This window comes from Semicossyphus pulcher, unplaced genomic scaffold, assembly GCF_022749685.1.
Source record: "Semicossyphus pulcher isolate SPU_LCO1_2020_fin unplaced genomic scaffold, fSemPul1.0.p SCAF_3, whole genome shotgun sequence".
NCBI classification, from domain to species: domain Eukaryota; kingdom Metazoa; phylum Chordata; class Actinopteri; order Labriformes; family Labridae; genus Semicossyphus; species Semicossyphus pulcher.
Genome location: NW_027211704.1, coordinates 22,737,574 through 22,752,914, shown reverse-complemented (window position 1 = coordinate 22,752,914; position 15,341 = coordinate 22,737,574). Strand labels below are relative to the sequence as shown.

Sequence of the window (15,341 nt, the reverse complement as noted above, 5' to 3'; positions counted from 1 at the left end):
TTCTTCCCCGGGGGGATTGAGTGTGTACACAATCGAGGCGGGACGAGACCACCGGGTCAGCTCTGACGTTCTGTCAACAAAGTCACGTCAGAAAAATCTATAGCTCGCCGGCAAAGAATCACCTCTTGAAACGTAGGAAACCAACAACGACCGTGCTGGCAGTGTTCTTCTCATGCCTTTATCTTGGAAAAATAAGCTTGTAATCTCACGTAACAAGACTTGTTATTACAACAAATACAAGGTCTGAAGCTCTGAAGGTCTGAAGGTTTGCGTCTTGATTGAAGCTGAAAATGTTCTCTGTGATCGAACAATGCCTCAGATTGCACTTCTATCACAGTCCGACACAGTCGGAGAAATTACATTAAGTTCAGTCCTTTCATTTAAGGAGACTAGCGGGCAGCAATTTCACAGGTGAGTGCGCAACATAATAAAAGAACACTTGAGACCATTTGATTTCTTGTGATAAATGATCTCATTATCTAAAGAAATTGGCCACTTTTCTTTTTTTATACAGATAATGAAATAAATTAAGCCAACATCACGGGAAAATAAGCTTTATAACCTCGAGATCACAAGATAATTAACTTGTGATCTAGAGGTCGGAGAAAAAATAATAACAAGCAGTAATTCTCGACTTGTTGCTTAATTGTTTAGAGGGCATAACTGATAAAGTGTTTCATAAAATGTTCTTTTTTCATCCCCAAGCAGCTAACAAAGAAACAGTTACACTCTAAGTCTTACATCCCAATACGTTATTACCAGACTGGTGAATATTTACTCCAAGCTTAAATTGTACAATCTCATCAACACATAATTAAAAACCTCGATTCCATCTCCAATATGGAACATCTGTGAGACAACATATCTGATTTCATTCGTTTGCTCATGAAAGCTCAAAAAAGACCCCACCATGATCAGAGCAACAGATTAAATCCATGGACGGTCCTTAGTATTTTGGCCAAATGTGCCTCTTATTTCATCTCACAGCTCTGAGACAGAATAAAGCGGCGGTGCAGTTCATTTTTAAAAGACAACTGCTAATTAGCTCCTTGCTGAAAGGGAGTCGAGGAAGATCCACAGCTTCCTGATCTGCGGGAGTTTTACTCTGAGAAGAGTTCAAGAACCCGACCTGAACCAAACAGGTCGTGACAAAAGCTTCAGGCTCGGGTTAGGGTCCGGTTATTTTCAAATATAACTTGATAAGAAAGTGTGGAGAGAGAGTAAGTAGTTATGTTAGTTTGTGTTCCATTAGCCTGGTGAGCTTTGATCAGTTAATCACAAAATACAGGGGGGAAAATGCAAAAGAGGAGCAACTCAAACTCCCCAATGTGCTGCGGAAAGGTTGTTAAAAGTTACATAATCTGGTCCAAAAGGTCAGGCTGACACAGAGTGATGAAATATTGCGAGAATTAGAACCACAGAAACTGAACTCACACAACTCTTCAACCCCTGTTGTGACGCTGACGCAGATCCTCAGCTGTTAGCGTCTCTCCAGAGATGTGCCTTACAGGCTCATTCATAGATGACCCTGTGGCGTCTAATACAAACCTTAGCATACAGCATGTTAAAACACAAAAAGTTCTGTAGTGTAGTGGGATCGCTGGGCATTGCCACCAAACAACATGCAAGTTAAGTATGCCTGGGATGCTCCATGCTTTGTGAGCCTCTCAGATTTACTCCAGTACCGCACACCTCTCTTTGTTAGCATTTCTTCCCCACTTTCCCTAATGAATCCGGGACTGACCGGGGCGTGGTGGCCAACAGAAGCCGGTTCGGCTTCAGCACTGTTGCCATAGCAATGACAACGTCGCCGCAGTTAGCGTTAGCAGCAGTTGCTGTGACATTTTCACCATTCTGTTTTTAGGCAGCAGTAGTAACGAGTGAGCTAAGCAAGTGTTGACAAAATGTTAAGCGCTAACCTCTCTTTCTTTGCCCGTCATGGGTGCGTGAGTGTGCTAGGGACCCACGGTGTTGAGATTCTGTACTGTTACGGGCTGGTGGTTGACTGCACTGTGCGAAATGCAACCCAACCTTTGGCTTATCCGTGAGTCATTATATGCTTTTTTGTACCAGTTGGCTTTGAGGGAATTTTCTGTGTAGGTCCATTTTTGTTTTCAGATAAGAAATATTTATTCATAAGAAAGCTTTCCCAAAGCAATCGACATGTTGTTTAAGAAGTAATGAAGGAATCAGGTCTCCAGGGTAACTTTGATTGCATTTCTTTAGGGGCTGTCCCCCTGAGATTAAAAACTGCAAATTATCGAGTGCAAATAAAAAACTAAAAGTGTTAGCTAGAATTAGAAATATCACACAGTATTTCTAATGTCTTGGCAGTTCAATATTGTTGCTGCAAATATTACCCACTTCATATACTGCTGGGTAGTTTTGCTCTAAAACTACACAACACATGTCACTGGACCATAGTTTTTTTGATTATAATGTCTTACTCTTGAGATGAACTAAAATTGTCAAAAGGTATGTTGTTGTTTACTCCAGATTATCACTAGTTACTGTGCTGTAGGCCTATGTACGGTGGCCGGCAAGGGCAAACGTGCTGCAACAGCCGAAACAATTTCGATTAGAAGAAACGAGCTGCAAGTTAAGAAACGATGTAAATTCAGAAACACAAGCAAAAGTCCAAAACAAATTCAACGACGGAAACGCAAAAGCAAAAACAAATACATTAACATCAAACTCGCTGCAAATACAGAAACAATGCAAAGTCAAAAACACACAAACCCAGAAAACACATGCAAAAGAAAAACGCTGCAAATACAGCCATCACAATGGAAGTGCTCCAGGCCTGTAGGGGGCGCTTGGTGTGACAGGTTTATTATTAACGGGAGAGAGAGGGAGACGAGACAGTGAATTTATTACTTCTCAGACTTTCTAATGTTAGACGCTGCTGGAGCGGAGAGTCTCTTTTGGTCATGTGCTACTGACAACTTTAAAACATGAGCAAAGTATTCACAACTTTTGTTGAGACACGGCTCCTGATCCACTGATAGCTTTGCTAAAGTGACCGCTGCTAATTATAGCTTCTGTTAGCCGTGCAGCTCGTTTCTACTAATCAAAATCGCTTTGGCTGTTGCAGCACGTTTGCCCTTGCCGGCCACCGTACCTATGTGAACTGTACAGTATGTGTGTATGTGAGATTTACATAATAACCGTACGTTTGCTCTACAAACGCTGGATAAACGACTCTGTAATGCGCAGGAAAGCTCTGCAGATCATAATTTAGAATCAATTTACCGTCAGAACCAATTTAGTGTTTTAGTATCTTGATTGGAAAAAGTATTTAAAGAAATATGCATGTAAACAATGTGCACAAAGCCATTATGTTGCTGATGCACATTTTGCATTAGAACAATCAAGGCTTTCTACGGGTTTGACAGGAAACAACAATTATCTCCCCATTATGGGTAAACAACACATACCTATGGTAATGGCCTTTGCTGCTTTTCTATATTCAACTTCAGGCAGCTTTTAAAATGTAAAAAAGACGACCGTTTGCCTTTTCCTATGTGGGCTTATCTGTTTGCTACTGAAGTGCGCCAGTGTTTTTCGTGACCAGATCTTGAGGTATAAAGATGTTGAAGGAAAAACCTCCGAGACTTGTCGCCTTGATTTTGAAATAAATAAAAGTGTCCTGCAGCTCATGATCAGGGCCACGCTGTTTATTTGGTGCACAGAAAACATCAAGGCTACAGAAAGTCGACAACTAGAAGCATTTTTTGTGAAGGACATGATGCTATAAGGCACATATCAAAGATGCTCTTGCTCTCCATTGGATTTTGTTTAACACAGGCAAACACGAGTCCTTTTTCACATCCCACAAGTGTTTCTGGATTATCCTTGAAAATGAAGAATAAGTTGTAAAAAGAAAATACAACCCATCTGCATTGGAGACAGAACATTATGTAGCCTTTATCCTTCTAGAGGATGGCCTTGCAAAGCAGTGCACATACGGTGCCTGTTTCGTTCCTCCTACTTCATCCTCATTATTCAGGACTAAACTAAATGTATGTAGCTTCATGGCACAACAGGCAGGAGTACAATATGTTGCATAGTTTATCCCACAATTCATTGCAGTGTGTGGGAGCTAAGACACTGTAGGTGATCCATAGTAAACAAAACAAAACAAAAACCTGACTGTAATTTATTTCTGTTTATTAATGTCGTGCTGACACCGCTGAGTCCACCCTCAATCCTTTAAAGCACGTTATTATTACCTCTGCTCAAAGTGAGAAAAGTTATTGCTTTAACATTTTGTTTTCTTTTCCAACCTTCCACTGATCCCTCCTCTCTCTTGCACTCTTGCTGAACAACAGAAGGGCTGACGGAAGGAAACCCATCGTAGGAAAAAATAAGGATGGGGAGAGGTGACATGAAGGTACGTATATCCTGCAATGTTTACCTCTCAGCAGAACAACAACTATGAAAGAGAACAGAGGAACTGCACAGGCGTCCTCCACTTACACAGCCGACCTACTAAAATAACGACACGCACATTTAGGTGTTTGATGGGTGGCAGTATGGGGCCGGAAATGTTTATTTTCATCCCAGACACCAGTCTGATCTCTGTTTTACATGATAAGCGAGCCAGCAGGATTAATTACTATCATTTGTCAGCTATGAAATGAGTACACAGCAATTACACATCAGATGTGAAAGACTGACACCCTGACAAATGAGGGCTACTGTACCGAGTGTCTGCGGTGCGTCCTGAAGAGCCAACCATTTCCATAATTAACCTTACGAAGAAGTTAGGGTGAGTTAACACTCATGTGGAAGAGCAAAGATATGGGCCTATTTGAATGAAAGATGCACAGACTTGATGTCTTATCAAGATAACCATAAAGGCCTGCTATGAAATAAGGATACGCTCAAAGGATCTGCTGCTGACGTCTTGGTACCAGACACCACAGCACACATTCAGAGCTCTAGTGGAGTCCATGCCTCGACAGGTCAGGGCTGTTTTTACTGCAATGGTCATAATGTTATGGCTGATCGGTGTGCATCAAAACAGCTAATGTGTGTATTTTATCACCTAGCACTACTAAATACATTCATGTTTTAAACTTGGGTACTACTTTTACTACAACAAAAGTGAAACAAAGATAATCACTTCAGGTAAACACACACAAGTTATACTGCAACACTACTGTTAACAAATGAAGCAGTACACATGGCATTAGCATTAGCAACAGTGCACTCAAGTTGCTAACATTTGAACAACCATACAGAATATCCATATACTACAACTGTTATTGGGTTTGTCCTTGACTACGTGGTTCTACTATTCCTTTACATAAATGTACATATAGAATACTACAATATAATACACAATATAATATACTATACTAAATAACACTATAATAGTATGTCTTCAGTCATAAAAGATCCAAATCATCATCATTTTTGGATTGAGGACCACAGATCACTCGGTGATGTACCACATCAGGCTGAGTCAGACCGACTAAATCCTAATGCAGGAAAATAAAAGGTCTTGTGTGAAGGTTAATCCGGGCTCAACTTTTACGAGCAATTTTCTGAATAGATATATGGCATATATCTACCTCTAACCTGAGGATCATCATGACAAAGATAAACAAGTTACCACAGTAAAAACATTATAGTTTTGTAAAATCCTCTGTGAGTTTTATAAACAGTGTTTTGGTCTCTAACAAGTCTGGAAACTTTAAAGACACATAAATCTGCAGTTTAAAACTGACCAGGTTTGTGTTACGTTTTCTCACCGTTATCTTCCAGAGCAGAGCCGTCCTCCGCAGCCCCCCTCGGCTGTTTTATCACTAGGCCGTGTTTTGATGTGAATGTCTGGAGAAACCCAGCCATGTAAATATATTCCAATAGGACGCACAAGAGCTGAGATTTAAATTCAATTTATTCATGCTGTGGACCAACAGCTACCCATTGCGACTGCAGACAGGCCACTGCTGTCATGGACATCTGCAGGGCCGTCAAGTATGAAGAAGCTGCACCAAATGTTGAGGGGGGGCACGAGCTGAGAGTATTTGTAATTTTAGGGGAAAACCAGAGAATCATCCCAATTTGTGAACATGTGATGCTAGTGGCAACCTCAGGTGTTGGAAGGTGAAGCCAATGTGGAAGTGCAAATACGTGTCCATTTGAGGCTGGTTCTCAAAGCCAACAGAACCCCATAGCCCTCATTCGAAAATGCCAATTCTTACAGCAGATATAATAAATAAATCTGGCCATCCAAGAATTCTGCTCAAGCTTTTAAGTGAAATTGTTTGTATCAGGTATACTGCGTTGGGCATATACCTGGCTTGTTAGCTCCTTCAGTGTCAGTCAAACATTTATTTATCCAGCCAGTGCTGAGAAGTGAGGATTGCTGTTGGCTTTTCCCCTGAGAGATTATGGTAGACCGTAGAAAGAATCTCCTCTGTGAACATGAGCGTAAACGAGCTCATTCACCAGCTAATGAATCAGCCACAGACTGATAACTTGGCATTTGCCAACCCCTCGCTCCTCTCCATCACCCTCTCATTCAAATGCGGTCACTTCTTGCCCCAGTAAACCAGCAGGGCAGCGGGAAAATCACAAACTCCAGGCCTTATTTACACAGTTGAGAAACCATAGACTGATGTTGCGGTGGCTAAATCCATTATTTATACAGTCTTTGGTTTGCACATTAAAAAGATCTCCAATACGCATCAAACATTCAGAAGTAACTAACTTTAATTAATTCAACACATTATTTTGTGTGTGGACCTTTCACACAGAGGTAAACTAAATGTGTTGATAACACGCAATGGGAAGAACATTCCTCTGTTGTCATTTGAGGTAAATTGAGGGATTCAGGAAACCAGAAACTCATCTGCAAAATCTCTCAGACAAAATGACACCAAGAACAGGCACAAGGTAAGTTCTTTAGTTTCTCAATAATTAAAGCAAAACTGAACATATGGAGGAATATCACACTACAGGTGTTTGTCATCCTTAATGGAAAGATGTTCAATAAAACAGTAAACAGTGTTACAGACACTGACAGAGACAGGAGTAAGACGGGAAAAAGCTGCTGGTCCCAAACTAATTAGTGCAGTAACATATCCGTGGGGAAGTGTCGCTTTCTGCTGTCGCACATGGGAAGCATACACAGGCAGCCCCAGCTGCTTTATCGTATACAACTCATCAAAATGCCAACTGTCACCTTATTCTCTGTGGAGGGTGAAGAAACTGGGTTGTGATACGATGCAGTTGTATCTAGTCTTGTTAGTTTTCATATATAGGCTCCAGCAGGATTAGGGTCGTGAAACAGCTCGGGGACAGTTGTTTTCTCTGGTTTGACAAGGTGGCAAAAATGTGTCACGTGAAAAAAAAGAGGGATTCAACGATTTCCAGCTAATGAGACCACAGTGTGAGTCCTCGAGAAGAAGCAACACATTGAATTGACTGTTTTGATGGACTCTGAGGTCACGGTCTTTGTCAAAGAACTTCAGAAACCTCCTTTTTGATTCATGGAAAGCCCAAAAAATGGAGCACCAATTCTTCAACTAACTCTTTCCATGGCCTAAAAACCTGTGAGTATGATCTCCATACAATTTGTTCAGCTGTCTCTATGGTGACAGCTCAACAAATGGTCAGGAGGCTACACAGTGACTCCCTGCTACGTCCTCCAGCAGTGAAAGGACCCAATTAACCTAAGATAGATATAGATCAGCTCCATAGTTACCTCTCAGCTGCTCTGGCGTTTGGCAGAAGAATGGATGCGCTTTAGCAGACAGCAGCTGCACCTGTCAATCATCCCACTCAAACCATCTGACGATGTCTGTCCGCGTAAAAATTTGCACAAAAAAATCACCTGGAGTTCCAGCAGCTGCCCATGCCAATTAAAATCTATATCTGCTGCTTGTCACATATATGATTGCATGTCTGCAGCACATATATTATTTATTAGGCCTGTGCCAACATCAGGAAACAGGTGTGAGGGGAATGTGTAACAGAGCAGGTGTAATAGAGCTGATGATGTTACTGAAGTGGAACTTTGACGTGGACTTACATTTGTGACCCCATTTATTTATTTTCTGAGTATCAACAATTTACACCATAGCATTATGACCACTGACAGGTGAAGTGAATAACATTGATTATCTCGTTACAATGGCACCTGTCAGTGGGTATGATATGTGAGGCAGCAAGTGAACACTTTGTCCTCAAAGTTGACGTGTTGGAAGCAGGAAAAATGGGCCAACGAAGGATGTGAGCGACTTTGACAAGGGCCAAATTGTGATGGCTAAACGACTGGGTCAGAGCATCTCCAAAACTGCTGCTCTTGTGCGGTGTTCCCGGTCTGCAGTGGTCAGGACCTACCAAAAGTGGTCCACAGAAGGAAAACTGGTTGACAGGGTCATGGGCGGCCAAGGCTCACTGATGCACGTGGGGAGCGAAGGCTGGCCCGTGTGGTCCGATCCAACAGAAGAGCTACTGTAGCTCATATTGCTGAAAAGGTTACTGCTGGTTCTGATAGAAAGGTGTCAGAACACACAGGGCATCACAGTTTGTTGTGTATGGTGCTTCTTAGCTGCAGACCAGTCATGCTGACCCCTGTCCACCACTGAAAGCACCTACAATGGGCACCTGAGCATCAGGTCTAGATCACGGCGCAATAGAAGAAGGAGGCCTGGTCTGATGAATCATGTTTTCTTTTACATCATGTGGATGGCCGGGTGTGTGTGCTTCACTTATCTGAGGAAGACATGGCACCAGGATGCACTATGGGAAGAAGACAAGCCAGCGGAGGCAGTGTGATGCTTTGGGCAAAGTTCTGCTGGGAAACCTTGGGTCCTACATTCATGTGGATATTACTTTGACACGTACCACCTACCTAAACATTGTTGGAAACCAAGTACACCCCTTCATGGAAACGGTATTCCTTCATGGCAGTGGCCTCTTTCAGCAGGATAATACGCCCTGCCACACTGCAGAAATGGTTCAGGAATGGTTCGAGGAACACGACAACGAGTTCAAGGTGTTCAAGTCTCCAAATTCTCCACATCTCAATCCAATCGAGCATCTGTGGGATGTGCTGGACAAACAAGTCATGGACATGGAGGCCCCACCTCGCAGCTTACAGGACTTCAAGGATCTGCTGCTCACGTCTTGGTGCTCAGCACACCTTCAGAGGTCTAGTGGAGTTCATGCCTCAACAGATCAGAGCTGTTTTTGCAGCAAAAGGTGGACCTACACAATATTAGGCAGGTGGTCAGAATGTCATGGCTGATCGGTGTATACTCTACAGGCTGGCTGGATTTTAAGCCAGTAACAACAGTTTTCAATGTCCAGTAGTTTTATCTACATCTCTTTTGTCCATTCACAAGTCATTTCAGGAAAGTTGAATACAATGAGTGTCATCGCGTAGGCCTTGGCTATGGGGTGTTTGCCCCTCACTGTGTTTCTCTGTGCTCCTCGTAGCCACTGACCACCTGCCCACCTCTCAATCCCCCACACAACCTTTATCTCAGTATAACAAGTCTGTAACTTCAACTACATCAAATCCTCTTCGACTGATTCACCTGAGTCTCTGTTCTGCATTTTGCGTAAAAAAAAAGCTATTCTCATGACAATGTGTTCCATATAAATAACCTAAATATAACCAAAAACATATGATTATGATAAACAAATGTACACATCCTATATGCATGTACTGACATTAAACCGTAAATATAGAAGCTTTTAAAAAAAGGCCTCCAACATAACTATCAGTGCATCTTAAAATCAGGCCCGCAAATAATAACACAGTCAATCCAGTGTCTGATTAGCCTGCAGTAGAGAATGTAGCCAGGCAGCGATCTAGCAGCAAAAATACATAAGGAAAAAATAATCACCTGTCTCTCTACGGCCCATCTTCTCTGCCATTAACCAAGGCATAAAGTTTAACATCCTAAACTGCTCCCTGAGTCGTGTTCAGCCTTTGTTTCCACTCTGAACTATAAAGGTAACGCTGGTCGGCGGACCAAAACTCATCTGAGAACTCTTTAAAAACTCATTAAAGAGCTATCTACTTTCATTTTGGCACAACGAGAACAGCTTATGAAGTTTCTATTGGAACAACACTGCGACTACATTATAATGAGGGAAAATGTCAGTGAATACAGTGTTATAACTTTGTTTTTTATGGCTTAAATATATCAGCTGTGGACTTTTATATCGCAGAGGAAGAAGTACACAAACAGCAGCTGTTAATACAACACATTATTGGTTTTATCTCACTGGATTACTTGATTATAAAAATGTGAAACAGCAGCTTTATCCCTTTTTATTTGTAATAGCTGATGCCATGGTACCCTGATTTTATCTGACCTCGAGAATTATCACAGAGCTGCAGGAATTTGTAGCGGTTAAAGAGTATTTAGAAAAGCAAGCGAATAACAAACTGCAGCCGGTAACTCTGTCAGAGTGGGAAATAGCTACTGAAAAAAAAAAAGTGTCTACTACTAATGGATTTCAGTTAACATTCACAGCCGTTTTATGAGTTTTCAATATTGCCTTACATCTTGAGTTTTGTTCACAGTAATGCCTACATTACCCAGGTTTAGTCATCCATCATCAACTGATGTGTGACTGCCCGAGGCCTTTAACACAGCTAGTCCAGCCCGGGGCGCTTTCTGTCTCATCTAAAAGCTGTTACTTTCTGATTAAATTCTGCAAACAGTCAAAAAAAAAAGATATTAAAGATGAATGAAAAAATAACACTATGAATAAAACTTTGGACTTCAATTTCAATGCAATTTTGTATGAAAAAACAAACAATATGTAATGTATTTTCAAGAGGAGTGTTTCCAAATGTCTAGGGTTCAAGTTATTTATTATTACAAGTAGCTGTGTGTGGGTTCATGTGCATCAAGTGCATATTAGCTGCAGACATAGGTCACTTGATATGCAATGTGAGCATTCACAGAAAAGGGGAAATAATAGTGCACACTGCTGGCCCAACCTGTGAAAGGGTTTCATGTCTAAGAATCAGTAAAAGCAGAACTGTAACCCTCAAATTCCACAGGATCCGTCTCCGGCGCGTTCGTGTGCGCCGCAACCTCCGGAGTCGATCGCGCCTCTTTAAGTCAATGATCGTGATTCCACAGCACACGCTGCGGTCCGTCCCCGCCACGGCCCAGAAGCATCTCTCCGCTCCGCTCCGCTAAAGATACACGCCAGGTCTATTTTTGATCGAGGCCGCTTCAAGCACGCGTCAAGCTCAACAGAGCAGATCGTTCCAAATAGGAAGTCAAAAACGAAAAACAGCAAGGAGCATGCGGTCATTTCAAAATAAAACACCATGTACTGACTCCCCTTTTTTCCGTTTGCAACAACACACTGAAATCTTGAAAAAAGACACGCTTCCTGAGGGCGAGGGCTCGAGCCGCCTGACAGACCAGAGCCGCAGCACAGACGGAGAGCGCCGGACACGGATCCTGTGGGATCCAGGCGTAACATAACTTGCTGCCCGTGAAGGTATTTTACGAGCTCAATGGCTCGTATGGGTATAGTATAAAGCCTGTCCGATATTGCATGTTGGTCCTTAAGTGAAGGTAGTATAGCATAGTAATGTGTAGGTAATTATAGGTAGGCAGAGCAGGTATTAACAAGACACCCGGGGAAGGTTGTTTTTGCACTTCAAGGGTGTTTACTTGATCATTTATGACGCTTTGATCAAAAGCAAGCAGATTACACACAAACACCTTGATTTTAAAGGAGCTGTGAGCGACAACTGGGCTGCTATCAACCTGTCAATCGTCTGAGTGCACTTCTAGTTCAGGCAGACAATCAACATAAAGATACAATTTAATTCATATTAAATTTTACACAGCCCCAAACAGCGTATTAGTCTCTGCTGCAGAGAGCATCAGCTGGCAGTAAATGACACATTTCAGCATCAAGATTACAATCGAATATTATCTCACTCTGTCCTATAATCATCAGAGGCCAGTCACAAATCCAAAGACCTCCTGTAAGCCGGCCAAATTCTGTTAAAGGGGAAAAAGATGAAAAGCTTGTTTTTCTCTTCAATGGTACCAAATTAGCTTTCTGTCCTTGACACCTCCATTTCTGGAACATTGCTATCAGGCACAGTGATAAAGACCCGATAGCTTGTTCTAACACCTAATTTACCTCAGGATGAGGCTGTAAAGGACAAAGGGAACGAAGTCTGAAGAAGCAGATCGCAAAAGTGTTACAATTAAGGTTATTAGAGATATTATTAATCCTTATTCTGTGGTCTGGGTGAATCCTTGATTCTGATTGGCTACTTTGTGTATTTCTCAGGACATAATAAAACCTGTCAAGTACCTCATGTGAAATTGTCTGTTCATCTTTCTAAAGTCATGGGCTGGCTACTTAAATGGTAAATGGACTGCAATTATATAGCATGTTCAGCCTTCCTTCAACTCAAAGTGCTTTTACACTACGTGTCACATTCACACAAATACAGTACATACACTGGTGGAAGAGGCTGCTTTGGGGTGCCTTGCCCAGGACAATAGCGCATGTAGACATGTAGACTGCAGGAGCTGGGAATCGAACCACCAAATTTCCGAATGAGAGACAATCCACTCTACCACTGAGCCACAGCCGCCCCCAGGCGTTTTAGATAAAAGCCTGTATCTAACCTCAGCAACAGGGTTACAGTCAAAGCATCCATTTACCATTTATGCAACCTGTTCATAAACTAACATGCCATTCAGCTCCTTGCTTCAGGATGTGGACGTCAGAGAACGCAGCTTATCATTTGTTCTTGAACGCAATTTTATTGACTTTGAATCTTGTTACGATATCAAGCAGGAACATCCTGCATTCAATGAGCTGTGAAATGTCTCCCCATTTTCAGGTCGTATTTAAGAGCCTATTTCCTGGTAGTGAACAATGTTTTCATTGCATCAGAGCCTTATGGGATGGTAAGGATTTTTCAGGTATTAGTCAGACCCCCAGGCTTAGCAAGGGAAATAAACGCATGAAAGAATTACATAATGGTCTTTTTATTTATTTATTTAGCAACTGAGCATGGTAAAAGCGGTATAGTGCCCTTAGAGGTGTGCATTATCAGAAGTTAATGGACTCCATGGAAGCAACTGCGGAGTTCTGGCCTCCATTATTAAAGTTATACAGTAGAGGCACTACTACTTATCCTATTTGTTTGCCAGTAACTAAAGGTATGTACAATGGGAATAGTATGTGCCTCCGGCGATTGATAGACAGGGCAAAATCATTAGACTGACAGGGCATCTACAACAGGAAGTCAGATCGAGGATATCTGTAAGACAAATTGATGAAACACCACAGCGGCGAGGTAACACACCTGAAGAGCTAAAGGAGCAGCTGTGCAGACAGGAGGCTGGTTACGAGGGCAGTCAGCTGTTTCACACAGCAGAAACTCAATGAGATGGCCAGTGTGCAGGTGTGCCATGGCTACATCTGGACACACAGAGGCCAGGGACAAAGAGACACAAACACACAAGATAACAGCGCACGTAGACGCATACACAAACTCGAAAACACAATCTGAAAAGTGTAGCTGAAACTTAATTACAGCTGACATGTTTCATACCCGTATTTAAGTTTTGTATTTAATATATTTTAACGTTACGTTTTCATTTCCTGTTTTGTTTTGTCATTGACCCTTCCCTCTCCCTTTGTATGTCACTGTACTCCCCAGCTGTGTCTCAATTCAGGGGCTGCATTCTTCGGAGGACATATTTGAAGGCTGATTGCGTCACAGCAGCAGGTTAAAGGCTGACCCATTTCAAAGGCTCCTTCAGATGCGACCGACAAATGTGTCCTCCTTTTTCCAGGCAAGGAAGGATCCATCGGGTGCATCCTACGCGGCCCAACGTTTGTGGTTTTAACTCAATCAAAGTTAAAGGGAAAAAAGGAAAAACAAATTAAAATAATAGGTTAATAAGTTAATAAGTTATAAGTTAAATAACAAGTTACGCAACATTAGTTATGATAGCTAGTTAGCCTGTTAGCCACCTGTTGCTAGGCGACAGGAGCTGATATTGGCTAGCAAGGGTAAGGGCGGGAATAGCTGGTGACGCAAACAGGAAATCCTCTGTACACCAGCCCGTCTCATTTCAGTTCGGTCTGAGCGGTCTACATGAATGACTCATCCTTTGTAGCCTGCATCCTTTGAAGGATGCAGCATCCGAACTGAGACACAAATTAGGTGTGTTATCCTGCTTGTGTGATTGTGCGCCCCGCCCTAATTGTTTTCACCTGGTCCTTACTTGGTCTCACCTGTGCCTGATTAGCCTCACCTTCCCGGTGTATTTCTGTGCCACTTCCTGTTTCTAACCTTGTTTCCAGTGTGGTTGATTGCTCGTGTTATTTCTGATCATTCTGATCATTCTAGCGTTTCTTTTTTGGATTTTTACTTTCAGACATTTTGTGCTTGCCTGTTTCGCATGGACAATTTCAGTGAGCTTTTTTTGTTTGTGTAAATTAAATATGTATGTCTGCTACTGGGTCCTCACTCTTTGATTATTCTAAACATGGTAAGAGTAGCTAACAAATCAGTTTTCTTTAAGCCTTTTATGGATTTCTGGAGCTGGATTGGTCCTGTAAATATTAATGTTTTAGTTGCGACAATACGTTTTGAGGCACGTGGCTGCCCTGAGAATATATGAATGAAGGACTACTTCTTTACACACTGAATTTAATTTAATTACACATGCTACTGCTGCTCCTTTAATCTTACGAGTGGTATCATAAGATATTCTTTAAATGCCCGTAGCGAAATTTGTTTCTGAGTCTGTCTGTGCCACAGAGGATGAAAGTATGCAGTTTATACTATATAAAAAACACAACACACAACAACTCAAAATCCATGTAACGTGCACATTTGCATAAACGCCTTCTGACAGTAGCAACATATTGACATGTTGCACGTCCTACATCACGTTATTCAGAATCAAAATACTTCATACAAAACACAAGGCAAGCAAACATAGCAGCAAACTGCAGCTCTGCCTTTTGATTTATTACATCAAAAACTGCATTTGCCCTTTTTCGCTTTCATCTTTGAGTTTTTTTATCAGATTGTGAAATATCTGGGCCACAGCTTCCACAGTGGCTCGCCTTTTATCCACTCGCACGCTCACGGCGCCGGTGGGGTCATCCCTCACGAGTTTTCCTTCTCTCCCCCTTCCTGTCGTTCACTTTCCCTAAGCAGCGAGGGGCTTCATTTGGTTCAAAAGCACCATAAATCATCGTCGCGCTGTGGACCTAAACAAGAAACGATCTCATCCCTGAACGATTAGCACAGAAGTGAACCTCGACATGAAGCTCCAGCAGAGGTGTGAGCACAG

General features: G+C 42.1%; 1 protein-coding gene across 1 annotated transcript in view; it reads right to left on the bottom strand.

Moving 5' to 3' along the window:
* The window catches only part of slc2a9l2 (solute carrier family 2 member 9, like 2), a 113,140-nt gene that overhangs the window by 38,527 nt on the left and 59,272 nt on the right, over positions 1 to 15,341 (bottom strand). The gene's annotated exons all lie outside the window — the stretch shown is intronic.